General features: G+C 39.7%; 1 protein-coding gene across 1 annotated transcript in view; it reads left to right on the plus strand.

Moving 5' to 3' along the window:
* Positions 1-17,665, plus strand: part of PARD3B (par-3 family cell polarity regulator beta) — a 2,091,605-nt gene that overhangs the window by 561,425 nt on the left and 1,512,515 nt on the right.

The following is a 17,665-nucleotide window of genomic DNA, read 5'->3' on the forward strand; positions in this document are numbered from 1 at the left end:
GTATTTCCTTCTACTACTTTCTTGGAGCCACTCTGACTGTAGCTCATTTTTAACTCTTTCATACAGCATATTTAGGGTCTTTGTTTTCAATTTAAACTGCTTTTCACCTATTAATTCCAGAATTTTTCAAAAGGTGACAATCTGTTTAAATCTATTTTCTCCCTAATTTTAGGTTGATTAAAGAGCACCTCCAGAGCTGCAGATGCAGCATTTCAAGGCCCCCAGTCACCGAAGGAAGCCAGTGTGGGCCAAAAACACATGCTGTGTTTAAGTCCCATCCTGCACTAGTGAAAGTGCTTGCCCTCCAGTGCCACTTCATGCTGCGTTTCAAGCCCTGCTTCCTCACCCCCCCGCCTCCCAAACAGCCAAAGTACCTGCTATCTGGTATCAGCAGTTTCTGTCCACCAGAAACCATTTTCGGCAAGCTCCCTAGCCCTGCACAAAGGCAGACGTACAGTGCTGCAGAGCATGGCTGCTGAAGGAGTGAGAAGCCTGGAGCTACCCAGTAAGGATGAATGTTATTGCTGGGGATGGGTGGAAGAGCGAGACATGCTAGGCAGGGTGGTTAGGGTGGAGAATGAGGGTGCTGCTGAGTGGGTGGGTAGAAGAATCTGCTTAATATTTTGTTTTTGTTGTTGTCCTGTCTTTTGTCCACTAGAATAAACTCTGATATTTACCTAGAAAATTAATGAATCTTTTTTTTTTTCAACTAGTTTTCTCTTGATTTTGATCTTGTCATAATAAATCCTGATAAAATCCCAGGAAAAATAAAAGAACAATAAAAACCAAAAAATGAAGATCCCTTTTCATATAATTTCTCTACTCATCACTCCAGATGCTTATTATTTTCTAAGTCAGTAGACAGAGTATTAACCCCCAAACTAAAGATTTTATCATAAAGAGGAAAATGTTATTTGTGTGCTACCAATTAACCATTAACTCTTAGAGTTGCAGAGATCATTTGATTAGCTGAAATCTTGGTTCCAGGAAGAATAAGGTTGCAACTCTACAGATAGAGAGAGCTCTTTTGAGCACATAATCTCAAATCTAATATTTGCAATTTGAAGGAACACTTTCTTTGGGATTCCAGTAAGTGATGTACTTGGAATAATTTAGGAGCAGCAACCTAAATGTCATTAAACTTAATAAGATTCACTGTGCTCTGTGCACATACCACTTATCTATCTAGGGTAAAATTACTCCCTGACCTACAAATAAATGAAACTTATGAAGAGACCCCTGCAGAAGAGTGGCACATGGGAGAGTAGGAATTGTTTGTGTGTGTGAGGTTGCAAATCCACAATTAATGTATAGTGGATTTTAATTGATGGTTCCATGCAATACTGGAGAATTTTGAAATTAAGTAATACAATTGTAGGCAGTTTGTAATATGGGTAATTGGAAACTGAGGAGGTTTCATTAATGAAGTATGGGATTATTAAATGTTTTATACATTGGGGGAATGTGTACGCAATTGTTAGAGGGCCATCTATGTTATATAAGAGCATTACAGTAGAGCCTTGCATCTATCATTGTTATTAAAAAAAAAAGATATGACATGATGTAAAAACTAGAGAAAATATGGAGACCTAATCAATTAATGTAAATATAGATTTTAATATTTCAAAAATTTTCTTCCATTCTGAGCTCACAGCACAGTTTAAAAAATTTGATCTTTTGAATATCTCTGGGTTTGGTTATAAAGAGAAGAAATTGTTTGAGGCTAAATGTGGAGCAGAAACATTTGACAAAGGAATCTCTAGATGCTTGAATATATCTAATTATGTGTTCTATTAAGTGGAACAGTGATTGTAGTGAAGCCTTTAAACAATACTTTTTTTCATACCCTGTTTGTAGAAAGAAAATATAGCAAATATACCCCTAGATTCATCAAAAGCCTTAACGCAGTGATAACATCCGCGTTAAAAAAAAGGGGTGTTTTTGGAGTTACCGCCTTATAAACCCTACTTTTCACATCCTGAAAGAGAGCCTATGTACAAGGACTTCATAGTAATTAAGTATTTAAATCTCTGTAGGAGGGCCGCCTAATAGGTCGAGGTGAGGTGTTAGTAATGGTTTTGGGTTTAGGGGGCCAGTTTCTCATGTAGAGTGAGACGTACGTACAGCACAGTACACCTTGGTGAAGATTTGACATCATTTGGAGTGAGGAAAGTCTAAAATGACATTTTGTACTATGTTCTCTCACCCTAGCTTGATGGACCCTATAACACATTTTGAAGAATGATGCAGATAATTTTGTTCTTCTCTAGCCAAATGTTAAATACTCATAATTGTCATTCCTGCTTCAAAATCCTTCTTTATAAAACCTGTTCAGAATGTTGTCAATCAGATACTACATAGTAACATAATAAATGTCAACAGAAAAAGACCCAAATGGTCTATTCAGTCTGTTCATCGATCTTTTCTATCATTTTTTTTTTGGGTTATTTCTCTTAGGGTAATTGTTGCTCTGTGCAAGATATCCCAGTCAACACGAGTTACCCTTTCTTTTTCTCCCTCAATTAGCCAATAAGAATCCTCTGTTATTATCCCATGCCCTTTTGAATTCCATTACTGTCTTTGTCCTCATTATCTTTACTGGAAGGGCATTCCATGTATCAATCACCCTTTAAGAACATAAGACGTTGGCATACTGGGTCAGACTGAGGGTCTATTAATCCTGGCATCCTGTTTCCAACAGTGGCCAATCCAGGTTACAAGAACCTGGAAAATTACCAAGCATTTAATATTTATTTATTTATTTAGAAACTTTTATATACCGGTATTAGTGGGGACATCATACCGGTTCACATATTAACTGAAAAGCTTGGAAAATACATTTCAACAGGGAGAGTGAAAACTGGGCGGGGGGTTAACCAGAAGGCAGTTGGAAGAATAGAAAAACAAGAAGTCATAACAAGAAAATAACAATTTACAAATAGATCCCATGCTACTAATGCCAATAATAAGCAGTGGCTATTCCCTAACGCAGCTTGATTAATAGCTGTTTGTAGACTTCTCCTCCATGAACTTATCCAAACTTTTTAAAATTAAGCTATACTAACTTTCTTAACCACACCCTCTGGCAATGAATTCCAGAGCTTAATTGTGCATTGAGTGATAAAGAATTTTCTCTAATTTGTTTTAAATGTTACTTGCTAACTTCATGGAGTGCCCTCTCGTCCTTGTATTATCTGAAAGAGTAAATAATTGATTCACACTTACCCATTCAAGTCTTTTCTTGACATTGTAGATCTCTATCATATCCCACCTCAGCCGTCTCTTCTCCAAGCTGAACAGCCCTAATCTCTTTAACCTTTACTTATAGGGGAGCTGTTTCATGCCCCCTTGTGGGCCTCTGTGTGGGATATCGTATCTATACAGACAATATTCAGTTTTGTATTGAACTGCAATCCTGATATTCTTTCATTATGTATGTCCACCATTAGGTGTTGAATGATACGAATTATCTTTATATTTGGCAAAAACAGATCTCTTGGTGCTGTATCATAATTCTGATTTGGAGGTTCCTAGGACACTACTATGCACTTTAAATGTGTCCTCACATGTTAAACGTGTGAGTGTTTGACTGGATGATAGATTCTCTTTTCAACCCCAGATCAAGGCAACTATTAGATCTTTTTTTTTTTTCAAGTCAAGAGTACTCTGTGGCTTTAAGCCATTGCTTGATGTCAATGACTTCCATTCTGTCATGCAGGCTTTAATTCTGCCATCTCTTGATTACTGTAACATGGTTTATCTAGGTATGCTTTGTTCTTAAGTTATTGTAAAATGTTACAGCTCATTTTATTTCTGGTACACATTTCAGGGAACATATTACCCCTGTAGTCTTCAACCTACATTGGCTTTGATTCAGTGGAAAATAAAGTATAACATATCTATTATGGTTCATTCCATTTTATAGTTCAATTCATTTCCCTGGGGAAATTCTCTTCTTAAAATTTACACACTCACCAGAAACCTACATTCATGAAGTAGAGGCTTGCTTGAGGTGCCCTGTCATAAACTGGCTGAACTTCAGGAAACCAGGAAAAGAACCTTTTCTATTTTGCTGGTCCTGAGTTCTGGAACTACCTACCTGGATGGAAACAGACACAAAAAACATTCAAAACTGACCTAAAAGACATACCTTTTAAATTGGCTTATATGTAATTATAAGATGTTAACTTGATTTGCTGAGTGATCCATTCTCCATCAAGTTTTCATGTTATGTTTGTTTTTTTTTTATATTTTATTCAATTATTTTAAGCTTGTTTTTTAAATATTATTCTATTTTTATTCTTAAATTCTATGTATGTTTTATTGTAAATCACTAACGGGCCGATACAGTACAGTGGACGCCGATGGAGCGCACCATTAACCCTCAATTGGACGAGCGTTTTCAAAGCGCTAACATTACCCCTTGTTCGGTAAGGGGCCGAAAACGCGCGTCCAACCCCCCCCCCTGAACCTAATAGCGCCCGCAACATGCAAATGCATGTTGATGGCCCTATTAGGTATTCGCGCGCGATTCAGAAAAGAAAATGTGCAGCCAATCCGCACATTTTAATTTCTTCGGGCACTGGGAAAGTGCACAGAAAAGCAGTAAAAACTGCTATTTTGTGCACCCTCCGACTTACTATCATGGCGCTAATAAGTCGGAGGTCCCGAAAGTTACCAAAAGTAAAAATTTGAAGTCGGCCCGCGGGTCAAAAACCGGATTCTCAATTTTGCCGGCGTCCGGTTTCCGAACCCGTGGCTGTCAGCGGGCTCGAGAACAGACGCCGGCAAAATTGAGCGTCGGCTGTCAAACCCGCTGACAGCCGCCGCTCCCGTCCAAAAGGAGGCGCTAGGGATGCGCTAGTGTCCCTAGCGCCTCCTTTTACCTGTTTTTACTGCCGGGCCTAATTTGCATACTGAATTGCGCACACAGGAGAGTGGGTGTTCTCCCACTCTCCTGCGGACTTTACTGTATCGTCCCGTTAGAGCCTTGTGCACATAGCGATTCATAAATATATAATAAACATAAATTGGTTCCAGACCGATCCCTGAGGCACACTTATCACACTTCCTCCTCAGCTAATTTGAAGCTTTCAGCATCATCAATATCCAGGTCTACACCGATACACTTGATACCATTGTCATCATATATGTGAAAGGCATCAGCATTGTCCATATTTTCTGATTACGACAATGTTTGGTGCTGAAGGATTCTCCTTTCCCATTTATGTTTGTGCAAGATTCAGATAATTCATCTGTCACCCCCTCCGTTTGCTGATCGTCACTCATTTCTGCATAGAATGTCATTGGAAATCATGAAAAAAATACCAGACTCATCCTGAATATTTTCAGATGGATATCATTTTACAAAGATTGGGATTCCATTTGAGAAGTCAATCTCCCATTACTCCATAGCAGGACCCACCAGAGCTTCAGCAAGAAAAGGCTCAACCTTCAGCTTAATCGAGTGATAAATCTCCATCTTTGGAAGCCCAATTACAATTTCAGACTACAGCAAAGATTCACCAGCACCTTCTTAAGAGTTTTCAATTCATTCTATGTGAGATTGTCCAGACTTACATGGATAAATATATCCAGAACGTGTAAGAGGTGCTGCTTAACCAGAGGATTCATGCTATGCAGGTTTCTTAGAGAAAATGTCACCAGATATTAACGCTTTCATTATAGGAAAAAAAAAAGAACCCATTGACATTTTTCCAGGAGTACAAGAATTTATAAAAGTCCTAAGCAGAGATCAGCTGTTCCAATTCATGAGGAACTGTAAGATCTTCAGTCAAAAGTATGGAAAACATTTATGTCAAACTTGCCTATAGCAAAGAATATAGATAAAACATATAGTCCAAAGTTGTCAGCATTTGAAAAGGTTCCATTCCCAAATGGAGAATTAGCCCAGCAGTTAGTGCATTGGACTGAAAACCAGGGAAGCCAGGGTCCATATTCCCTTGATACTCTGAGACCTTCACCCTCCATTGCCTCAGGTTCAAAATTAGGACCTTATTTACTAAGCATTTTTCCAATAGACACAGAATGGAAGAAAAGCTTTAGTAAATCAGGCCCTTAGATTAAAAGCCCTCTGGGGATAGGGAAAAAAAACAGTACTTGAATCTAATCCACTTTGAAGTGTCACAAAGGACAGAATATACATTTAAAAAAATAAAAAATTGATAGCATTAAAAAGAGCTAAGAAATACAAAATATATTTAAATGTTCCTCCAGGAAAAGAACTAAGGTTAGGCAACATAAAAGAAAAACTTTTTTACAGTCTTCCATGCTACAAAATATAATTTTGGTCCATTAGTTCCAGATTGTTCATTACATAAGTAATCTTACACGACAAATAAAGATGTTGTTGTAAGATTTCTCTTTTGATATATAGCAAAAGTTAACAAACTTTCTAAATGATACCAATGAGTTCTCTAGATACCTACTTAAATTAGTGTGTGATGCCTTTGACATACTTCATGATCATCTGCTCTAGCAATAGGAAGAATACTAACATGGTTTAAAACATTTGAGGTCGATGAGGATGTTCATGACAAGTTGTTGGATGCTTCTTGCTCAGGGGACAAAGTAAAAGAAGCTATGCATATCTTAAAGGATCACTTGTCAACAGTAAAAATGTTAGTATCCATAACTGAACCAAATCCATAAATGTTACCAGCCTCAAATGTACAAGAAATAATATTACTACTTCAGGCGAAGATATCCGCATTATTCAATATAGAGACAGCAGCAGTCTCAACCTTTTCAGTCTCAGAGCAGACTTTACATAAGAGAAAAAGCCCATCAAAAATCTAATCAATAGTCTGTACAAAAAACATAATGTAGAATTGAGGTGGGTATCTTTTACAGAATGAATTAGGTTCGGTTGTGGATGTTTTTTTTCCCCATTTTGTGTCAGCGGGCCCAAAATTTAGGGTCCAGTGGGAGAAAGAGTTCAATATTTTATCACCAATTGGAGCTTATCACAACAAATCAATGGGTCTTCAATATTTATTTATTTATTTATTTAATTTCTTTTACTATACCGACACTCAAGACCAGGTCTTATCGTACCGGTTTACATTAGAACAAGGGGAAAAATCAATTAACGTATAAGTGGAAAAGAGAAGTTACATTAAAACAGGGAGAGTAAAAACATGGATGTCGGAAGATAGGACAGAATTAAGTAATTGAACAATAAGTTAACAAAATTACAAACTATAAATTAACATAAAACAATAAATTAATAATACAGAAAACATGGATTATAATCAGCAGAAATATACATGGAAATATATATATATGGAATATATACAGCTGGAATATACATGTTATGTCAGATGGGAGGAGTGGCGGGGGTGAGGGAAGAGGGTGGGTTGAGGTTGCGAGTGGAAAAGGGAAAAAAGTGAAAAAAGTTTGGGAGTGCGGGGAGGGAGAAGGGTGGGTTGGAGGGTGAGAGAGAGTTGGTTAATATGGAATCCTTCAACGATAGGCTTGTGTGAACAGCCAGGTTTTAAGTTTTTTTCTGAAGGTTAAATGGCATTGTTCCTGGCGTAAGTCTTGAGGAAGCGAATTCCAATGTAGGGGACCTGCTGTTGAAAAAGCTCGCTTGTGGATGGAGTTGTGAACTGATGATTTGTTGGGAGGGGCCTTGAGCTTACTTTTGTAGGCAGTTCTTATTGGTCTTGAAGATGTAAGTAGTTCCAGAGGGAAGGTGAGTTGGAGAGAGGATTGTTGGTAGACCGATTTGTGGATGATAGTGAGAGCTTTGAACAGTATTCTATGTTGAATAGGAAGCCAATGTAAGATTTTTAGGATAGGTGTGATGTGGTCCTTGCGCCGTGTGTTTGTAAGGATCCTGGCTGCTGCGTTTTGCAGCATCTGTAGAGGTTTGGTCGAAGAGGCGGGGAGACCGAGTAGAAGAGCGTTGCAATAGTCAATCTTTGAAAACAGTATTGCTTGAAGCACAGAACGGAAATCCTGGAAGTGTAAGAGCGGTCTTAGATGCTTCAGGACCTGTAGCTTGAAGAAACATTCTTTAGTTGTAGCGTTAATGAATTTTTTGAAATTCATTCTGGAGTCAAGGGTGGCCCCAAGGTCTCTGACATGGCTTGCTAGTGGGGTTATTGTGTTATTAGTGAAGGGGTGGTTATCGCTAGGGGAGATAACCAGGAGTTCCGTTTTGGACGTATTTAGGACCAGGTTGAGATTCGTGAGAAGCTGGTTGATGGCATGTAGGCAGTCGTTCCAGAAATTTAGAGTTGAGGAGATGGGGTCCGAGATGGGGATTATGATTTGCACATCGTCTGCGTATATAAAATGGGTGAGGTTGAGGCTATTGAGCAGCTGGCATAAAGGAAGTAGGTATATGTTAAACAGGGTAGGGGACAGAGAAGAGCCCTGTGGTACTCCTTGTTTTGATGGGACGGGGTGGGATTCTTTGTCGTTTATTTTAACTTTGTAGTGCCTGTTGTTCAGAAAGGATTTAAACCAGAGCAGTGCAGAGCCAGAGATGCCTATTTCCATTAGACGGCTGATGAGGATGTCGTGATTTACCGTGTCAAACGCCGCAGAAATATCGAGTAGGGCTAGGAGGTAAGATTGTCCCTTGTCAAGGCCCATCAGGATGGTGTCCGTTAAAGAAAGAAGGAGGGATTCTGTGTTTAGGCGTTTCCTGAAACCGAATTGAGAAGGGTATAAGATATTGTGGGAGTCCAAGTAGTCGGTGAGACGGAAGTTGACAAGTTTTTCCATTATTTTAGCTATAAAAGGTAGGTTTGCGATGGGGCGGAAATTTGCTGGGTTGGCTGGGTCCAGATTGGGTTTTTTTAGTAAGGGTTTCAGCGAAGCAATTTTTAAGGAGTCAGGGACAGATCCTTGATTGAGGGAACAATTTATGATGTCTGCCAGAGATCTGGCAATGGTGTTAGGAATGGTGAGGAGAAGTTTGGTTGGTATTTGGTCTAGAGGGTGAGATGAGGGTTTCATTTTCTTGATAATCGATTCTATTTCCAGGGATGATGTAGGTTCAAGAGATACTAGCGTCTGTTTAAGAATAGTAGAGGATGGATTTTGGCTAGGAGTTTGGCTGGGGGGTTGTAAGGCTATTGATGATTTGTTGGATGTTGCCAGTGGGCCAAGTAGGTTTTTGACTTTGTTGTCAAAGAAAATCGCCAACTCTGTAGATTTGTTTTGGGCTTCTTCTTCTGAGAAGGTAGGGGAAGTGGGAGTGGTGAGGGCTGCCACATATGAGAAGAGCGTTTTCGGGTCATATAGGAAACCGTGTATTTTTTTGGCATAAAAATCTCGTTTGGTGCGGGTGATCGATGTTCTGTAGAAGCTCATTGCTGTTTTGTAAGTAGCCAATGATGTGGGGGAGGGGTCTTTCCGCCAGCGTAGTTCCTTGTGTTGTAGGTCTTGTTTGAGTTTTCTTAATTCCGTAGAGAACCAGGGTTTTTTGTTCGAGCGTGCTGGGTTGATAATTTTTGAGGATAATGGGCAAATTGAGTTTGCTACTGCGTGTGTGATTGTTTGCCAGGAATTAATTGCGGTATCAGCATCTGTGAAGTCCAGTTTGGATAGGTCTTTGGCAAGGCTGTTGTTGAGTGCGTCCATTGAACAAGGTTTCCTGAATTGGATGGAGGATTTGGAAGCAACAGGGGTCTGTTTTTGATTAATGGCTAGTTTTGTAACTATCAACGAGTGGTCCAATCTCTGACTCCTTTCTTATGCCAGCAGCAATCAAATCCAGATCAACTACAGATATAAAGAAAGGAAACATAATCCTTACTAACTCAGGCAATAGAATCAGTTCCCATAATGAAAAAGGGACAGCTTTTTATTCTAGGATAATTGTGTCCTTTCGTAGATAAAAAAATTTCAAAGTGAACTCTCTCAGTACAATTTTTCCCCATCTAGAATTCAATGACAGGTTAACCACATTGGACTAAAGGTTGCTACTATCACTTCCAGTTTTTTGTTCTCCCATTTGGGCGCCCAGCAGCACCAAGAGTCTTCACAAAATGCACGGCCGTTGCAGCAGCTCCTGTAAGAAAAAGCCACATCTTAGTGTTCCATACTTAGATGATTTGGGCTACTATTGAATGGATGCTCAGAACAGGAGTGGCTCAAGGCAATCTGTTGCCTGAGGCGAGGGATGAGATGGCATCATTCCTGCCCTGCAGGGCACATTACAAATAATCAAGATGGGTGGGGGGGATTCCCTGGAGTCTGGCTCTTTGGTTGATTTGAAATGCTGCAGAATTAGGAAAGCAGGGGGTTCAGAGTTCCTAGAGGCCAGGCAGATAATGTGTTAGTGATGATATTTCAAGGAAGCGGGCAACTCTGCTATATTCCCAGGAACCCTACCACCTGCCTGTTGTGTTTCCCCAGCATTTGCCTCCTGGAGGAAGTGGGAGATGGGTGAATGATGGGGGTCTGTGTTTGAGGTGCCAGATGTAATCATTTAGTGCTTTGATTTAAAATGAGGCTCGACAAGCCAAATACTAACGTGTTGTAAAAATTAACACGTAGGTGGACTCAAGCTCCAGGCACTACAATTTCTGCGAAAGATTTAGAAGCTTTATTTATAAATCTTAAGACATCATCTTTTAGAGATTACATATCCAGAAATACAGTTTAAGATTCTACATAGAAGTTGTGATATGGCTAAGCTTTTTCAAATGGGTCTAAAAAGCATTTGGACGACTGTATAAAGTATCATGTAATGAAAGGGTCATTTTTTTGCTTTGTTTTATTATATGACTATTGGGATACTGTATTAATTGCATTAGTATAGGTAATCTCTGTAAAACCACTCTTTACTGGGAATTGTCTACTATTAGGTTCTTTCGATTGGGCTATGGGATGCCTTAAAGAGAATTGACAATTTGCTCGTTTAATGCTATTATATAGTTGGGCTGGAATATTGAAACATTGATAATAAAGCTCTCTCAGCTCAGCATTTGTTTTCCCTAATGTTAGATTGGTTACACTTGGAAAAATAGGATGTTAAATTTCAGCACACGAAATTAAATAGACTATTAAAAAGCACGGGATGTTTTCTCAGAGATTACACCTCCACAGTTTAGAATATCAATGAAATAGAGGTTGGCAATGGCTCTACAATCCTCTGTTTAGGTATGAGTGTAGTACGAGTGGGTGTCTTGTATTGTATGTTCTTTGGATACTGTAAACAGAAAAATGATGGACTTCTGTCTTTCTTTTCTGATAGTTGTATATTATACTTGTGTAATTGTATTGTGATGTCATCAGATAAAAGAAATAAAAAAAAAAAAAAGGAAATCTCCCTCGATGTAGTTTACTTCATCCATGGGGTTCTAGTAGTTCAAATAGGGCAGGCGCAATCCTCAGTTGTTCCTGCATTTCTGGGTCTCAGTTTCAAAATGGCGCCGGTTTGCCCTGAGGCAGGCACAATTTTGTTTTACGGCCATATGATATACAGTCATAGAACATATTTCCATAAAACAAAATGGTGCCAGCCTCCAGATTGTCGTGCATCATTTTGGGATCACTCTTGCTGTATTTGGACTGCTAGAATCCCATGGATGGGCTAAGCTACATCTGGTTGAAGTAGAGGGAAATACCATTTTTTAAATTTTCCATTTCTGCATGCTGGGTAGGGAGGAAGAGTAACATTCTGAAAAGCACAACCCACATTGGGTTATTCTTTTGGTTTCAATTTCTGAATAAATGGGGGGTTTCATTACGTTTTTTTCATATATTTTATTAAGAAAATGAGCGTGCATCCCTGCTTGTGATCCCTGCCGAACTTATCACAGGGTGCACATTGTTTGCTTGTAAATTCTGCCAGGGACGTATACAAGTCAGCTGACAGCTAAGTTCTTTTCTTGATATCTGTCTATTTAGGCTAGAGGTTGGAACTGAAGAAAAGGGTACATGGGAGGGTAACCTACATAGCGCTGCAGTTACTAGCTTTAACAGAAGGCATGGGGATTACTGCCCTTAACTAATTAACTTTCATGCTTTTAACACAACTGCAACATTGTTCTCCACTTCAGCAGATGGAAAAAAGGAGAATTGGATTCAGCCAACTCGGGACCCTGACTCTTCCGGTCCAGGATACTGATGCACAGACAGTAAGGAAAAAGCACAGTACTGCTTCTAGGACCAAGCCCAAATGCAAAGCGGGTTAACACAGCATTGTCTGAATTTGCCAGCAGTAATTTTGTTATGGGTTTGACAGTTGCTTGGTTTTGATTGCAAATTTTGCTGCCCTTAACATAAAGTTTGTGGGTGTACTGCATGGAACGACAGTTACTACCCTTTACAGAAACATGGGGGTAACCTGCATGGAGTAGCAGGAACTACCATAAGAAACTTGCTGGGCAGACTGGATGGACCATTTGGTCTTTATCTGCCTTCATTACTATGTTACTATCTGGAATAACAAGGGGTGTGATTGAAAGCTATATTGAAATGCTTTAAATAGAAATTCAAACACTGGAAAGAATGCAAAAGTACTATATTTCTTTGTCCATACAACCCCCCTGGCATGACAATTATTTCTTATAAAATTATAATCTGATGGCCTTTATAAAAGCATTTTTGTGCTTTCCTCAGTTGTTGACTATCAATGGTAGATTTAGTACCTATAGTAATTTTGACTGGGCTGTGTAGAGTAGGGGAAGAAAGATGGTGTTCTCTCAAACAGAACCAAAAAATCAGATGATTGTGCATTAAAGACCTGCCTTTGACTAAGTGGTACTTCAGCATTTTTGACAGTAGTTATTTTACTCTGCTTTGAAACAGTTGTTATATAAATCATATTTTCTATCAACCCTCCTTGCGGATAGAAATGGAGAGGGCTTTCTGTGTATTAAAAAAATGTAAAGAGGGATATTTTTCTTGTATAACTAAACTTAAAAATAGGCATTTCTACTTTTTGCTTTGTTTGAAAGTGTCCTTCCTAAAAGGATAAAGGGTTGATATATTTTGACATGCTGATTTATTAGCAAGTGTTACATTTCAAGGAGCTTTGTATATAAATGTGGTTTTTAACCTGCACGTCAAAAGTAGTTTATGTAATCCTGAATATTGTTTTTACTTTAAAAGGCCTTTTATGAAACAACATAGTGTTTTACTTGCACATTAAGAGGCTTTGAATATGACGAGCAAAGTTTCCTGAGGACTAATTTAAGGGATGTAACTTTACTTAAGACAATTTTATTCTGAAGCAAAATAATTTACAAACATCTGTATCCAGTAGTAATGAAAATCCAGTATAGATTTTTTTTTTTAATAGTGTAAACAAAAATGAACACATGAAGTATTACTTTGTTATAAGCTTGTTAGAATTTTGTATGTTACATACTAAGGTACTAGGGGAAACCAGGCCATAAAGAACAAGTGAGACAGTTGTGGTTTTCCCCTGTCATGTACAGCCTTTGTCTTTCTTTCCTGGCTTCTTCCCAAATTCTTTGCAGCGGGCTGTTGCTCATCTTTCCCTCCTCCTCCTCCCTCTTACCCCAGTTGAAGGCATGCCCAGGGGGCTGAGGTAATGCTTACCAGGCTGGCGACTAGAGGGTTACTGCATCTGAAAGACTCCTTTGATACCACTCATTAACCAGTAGTGGCCAACAGAGTAGACAGTTCCATTTCCTTGCCATTTAGAAGAGCTTCTGTTAATTTTGCCAGCACCAAGAGAAGAATAATCAACAGGTAGTTAACACCCTTCTCTCTGTTACCATGTTTATGAAGAAGGACATCTATTCTGCTCCACTCCCATGGAGCCGCTCCCTTCTCTAAAGATTTAATTACAAGGTCTTTTAGTGAACCCACCAGAACATTTCTCAACTCCCTTAGCATGCTAGGATTTAGCCAACTAGCCCATGGTTTTTTCCACTTTAACATAGTATTGACGGCAGAAAAAGGCCAAATGGTCCATCCAGTCTGTCCAGCAAGATTCTTATAGTAGTAACGGCCGATCCATGCAGGTTATCCCCATAATTCTGTTAAGGATAGTAACTGCTGCTATGTACAGGTTACCCCCAAGCCTTAATTTAGGGTAGTAATATTAGAAATCAAAACCAAGCAACTGTCAAACCCACAACAAAATTAAGGCTAGCAACATTTTTGCAGAGTGAGCAGCCTTCCTGATGATTCATATAATGCTGCTGTTTGAACATGCTTTGTTTTTGGACATATGTCTGTGTATCAGTATCCTAGACTGTACAAGTCAGGGCCCAGTGATGGTTGTCATCTAAATCCAATTCCCCTTTTCTTCCCCCTCCTCCCACCCCCCACCATTGAAGTGGAGAGTAGTGCAGCAGTTGCATCAAAATCACATGTGTCAGTTGGTTAAGGGTAGTAGTCCCCGTGCATCAGCATCATGTAAGCTAATTAGTTGAGGTTAATAATCCCTATGCCTTCTTTTAGAAGTAACAACTGCCGCTCCATGTTGGTTACACCCCATGCACCCTTTTCTTAATTTCCAACTAGCCTTTAGGAATTTGCAGTGTTTATTCAATGCCTTTATGAATTTGTTTACTGCTTTTGTCTTCACTCTCTTTCCAGAAGGGCATTCCAGGCATCCACCACTCTCTCTGTTAAGAAATATTTCCTGACAGTTCTAAGTCATCCTCCCTGAAGTTTCATATCATGACTCCTAGTTCTACCATTTGCTTTCTTCTTCCATAGTTGGTGTCATTTCTGTGTCACTCTCATATGTACCCTTGTCAACAGTCAGTGGTTGTCCGCCAAACTCTTCAGTGAATACCAAACAAAAGATTAGTATATTTTTTTCCTTCTCTCTTTTCACACACCACTCCTTTTCTCCTTTCAATCCTATGGTTTTCTTCCTCTCACTGACTTACCTGAAAAAGGTCTTGTCTCCTTGCTTTACCTCTATAGCTATATTTTCTTCCACTTTTGCTTTTGCATAAATTTGCATATAGTTTTATTTCGTATGCAAAGAGATGCTCTTTTAAAAACATTTGTTTTCTTTTTTTGTTATATGTCTGAATAATTATTTTTTAATTCCTTTTTTCATTTTTTTTTCATGCGTCAACAATAATGGTTCCTCCTTGGCCTGGATTGGGCCTCAGTGGTTGCACCGTTTGGATGTGGGTTGGGCCTTGGTGACAGTGGCTCAGCTTGGGGGCCAGGCATGTTCAATGATGGCTCATTTTGGGCCCAAACTGGGCCACAGTGGCTCCTCTCAATTGTGGGCTGGAGCTTGGCATCAGCAGCTCCTTTCAAGCCCTGTCTGGGTCTCAGTGACAGTAGCCCCCAGCCTTGGCAGTGACTTCTCTCAGTTTTAGACTGATAGTTTCCAAGATCTTTCTATCCCCTGCCCTCTGGATGAGTCTGCTTAAACAGTCATGCCAGGGAAGGGAGAGAGTCTTCTGCTGGATTAAATCCAAAATGCTAGTGTCAGATGAGGGCAAGTGGGAGGCTAATTTGCCATGATTTCATAACCAGAAGGAAATTCTATTGCAGGTGCCATGATTACAGAATCATGTTAAAGTGGAAATTGGCTATTTTTTAGACATGAAACAAAATTCAGCACAATAAGAGATTTTAATAATTTTTGGTAGTTTTAAATAAAAAAAAAATCTAACAAATGCAAAAATCATATTCTGAGGACAATTCCCAGCTGTTGGCAGAATTTGCCAGATACAGTATTTGTCAGAGCGACTTTCTTATAAAGAAGTTGTAGCCTACCTAAGCCAGGATGCATGCACACAGATACAAAGTGACTGCATTTTAGAGATGAAAGAAAAATGTTTCCAGTTAGGAAAGAGGCATATTAATTTGGGTGTATTTTTTTAAACTTCCCCTGCTCTTGCCTATGCATTGTTTAAAATATCTTCTTAACATTGCTTTTTTTTTTATTGTGTTTAAGTGTTGCTATAAAAGTGTAATTGATTTTGGCTTTGTGTCAGAATTAATTTGTCATGAATGGAAAGCTAATTTTGCTAATTAAAAAGAAGTATACAGCTGGGATCATTTAGAGGACTTAAACATTTATATTAAACTTTTAAGTGTCACTGAGAATTTTGTCGTAAATGTTTTTCTTCATGCACAAAACTTCTTTTGGTGTGGGATGTAAGCTACCGCAATCCACATCTTGCTGTAGAATCCTGCAGACTGTTGAGGTCCTCCAGCATGGCTCCCAGTATCTGGTTTCCATTCTCCATGCCCCCTCCTGGGGCATTCAACTACTTCCTCAACTTCCTGTGGTGCTGACTGATGTTAGCACTACTCCGGTATACAGTATATAGAAGCCCATTCCACTCACTGGTTGCCTTAGCAACAATCTTGCTTCTTGCTCTTGAGTTTCTTCACTGTTTCTGCTTTTGATTACTCATTGTGACCTATCCTTGTCCATGACCTCATGCTTTCTGTTGTCTGCCCTGACCCTTGGATTGACTTTCACCTGTGTATGAGTGCTGCCTGCCTTGACCATACCTTCACCTTCTGCTAGAGCATGGTAGCTTAGGTACTAATCATTGACTGTGACCAGTGGGGGTCTGTCTAACTCCATTGGAGGTCGCCTTGTGACGTGAATCTTCTCTGCGGCCCTTTTTCCAGGTATGTGATGGCTGTGATGTGGGATAGATTAAGACCAGTTAGGAATTGAACAGGATGTTGTAATGTCTGTGTTTTATGTCTTTAAAATTAAATAAAAAATATATTCAACAGAGATTTTCTATAACTAATTATAGCCTTTACCAAATGGGTGTTTAATGAAAAATAAGTTGTAGAACTAGGGGTCATGATATGAAGAGCAAAGGGGGTAGAATCAGAAACAATCTCTGAACATATTTTTTCATGGAAAGGGTGGTGGCTATCTGGATTGGGTGATAGAAACAAACTCAGTAATGGAATTTTAAAATCAAAAGAAAAGCATAAAATCCCTAGAGTCTAGAGGTTGATAATGAAGCATTGGAGTAATTTGCACAGAGTTCCAGTTAAAACCCTAAACAGCAGTGGTACAGTAGCATCAAGAAGGTTGACACAACTTGTATAGATGAATCATGGTTCAACTCCAAACCTAACTATGGGCCGGATTTTAAAAGGGTTACGCGCGCAAGTCCCAGGGCTTGCAAAAAGTGGCGGTTGGGGGCATGGCCAGGGGCGTGGTTTAGGATCGGGAGCGTGTTCGGGGGCGTGTGGGCGGTCCGGGGGTGTGGCCGAGTGCCCCGATACAGTGGCCTGTGTCGGGGCCTGCCGAGCCGGCGCGCGTAAGTTACTACTGCCCGGCGGCAGTAGTAACTTTTAAGATAAAGGTAAGGAGGGGGTTTAGTTAGGGCCGGGGGGGTGGGTTAGGTAGGGGAAGGGAGGGGAAGGTGCGGGGGGGTGAATGGAAAGTTCCCTCCGAGGCCGCTCCGATTTCAGAACGGCCTTGGAGGGAACGGGCAGCGCGCGCAGGGCTCGGCACGCGCAAGTTGCACAAATGTGTGCACCCCCCTTGCGCGCACCGACCCCGGATTTTAAAAGATACACGCGGCTATGCATGTACCCCTATGTGAATTGGGAGGCTGGATCTTTTTTTCACTACAGCATCACTAACCTTGATGTTGTGGGAATTATTATACTATATGTTTTAGTTATTTATTAAAACTCTTATAAGCCACCTTATCTAACATTCTAAATAACTTATAACTTACCATTCATA

This window comes from Rhinatrema bivittatum, chromosome 6 (genome assembly GCF_901001135.1).
Source record: "Rhinatrema bivittatum chromosome 6, aRhiBiv1.1, whole genome shotgun sequence".
Taxonomy (NCBI): domain Eukaryota; kingdom Metazoa; phylum Chordata; class Amphibia; order Gymnophiona; family Rhinatrematidae; genus Rhinatrema; species Rhinatrema bivittatum.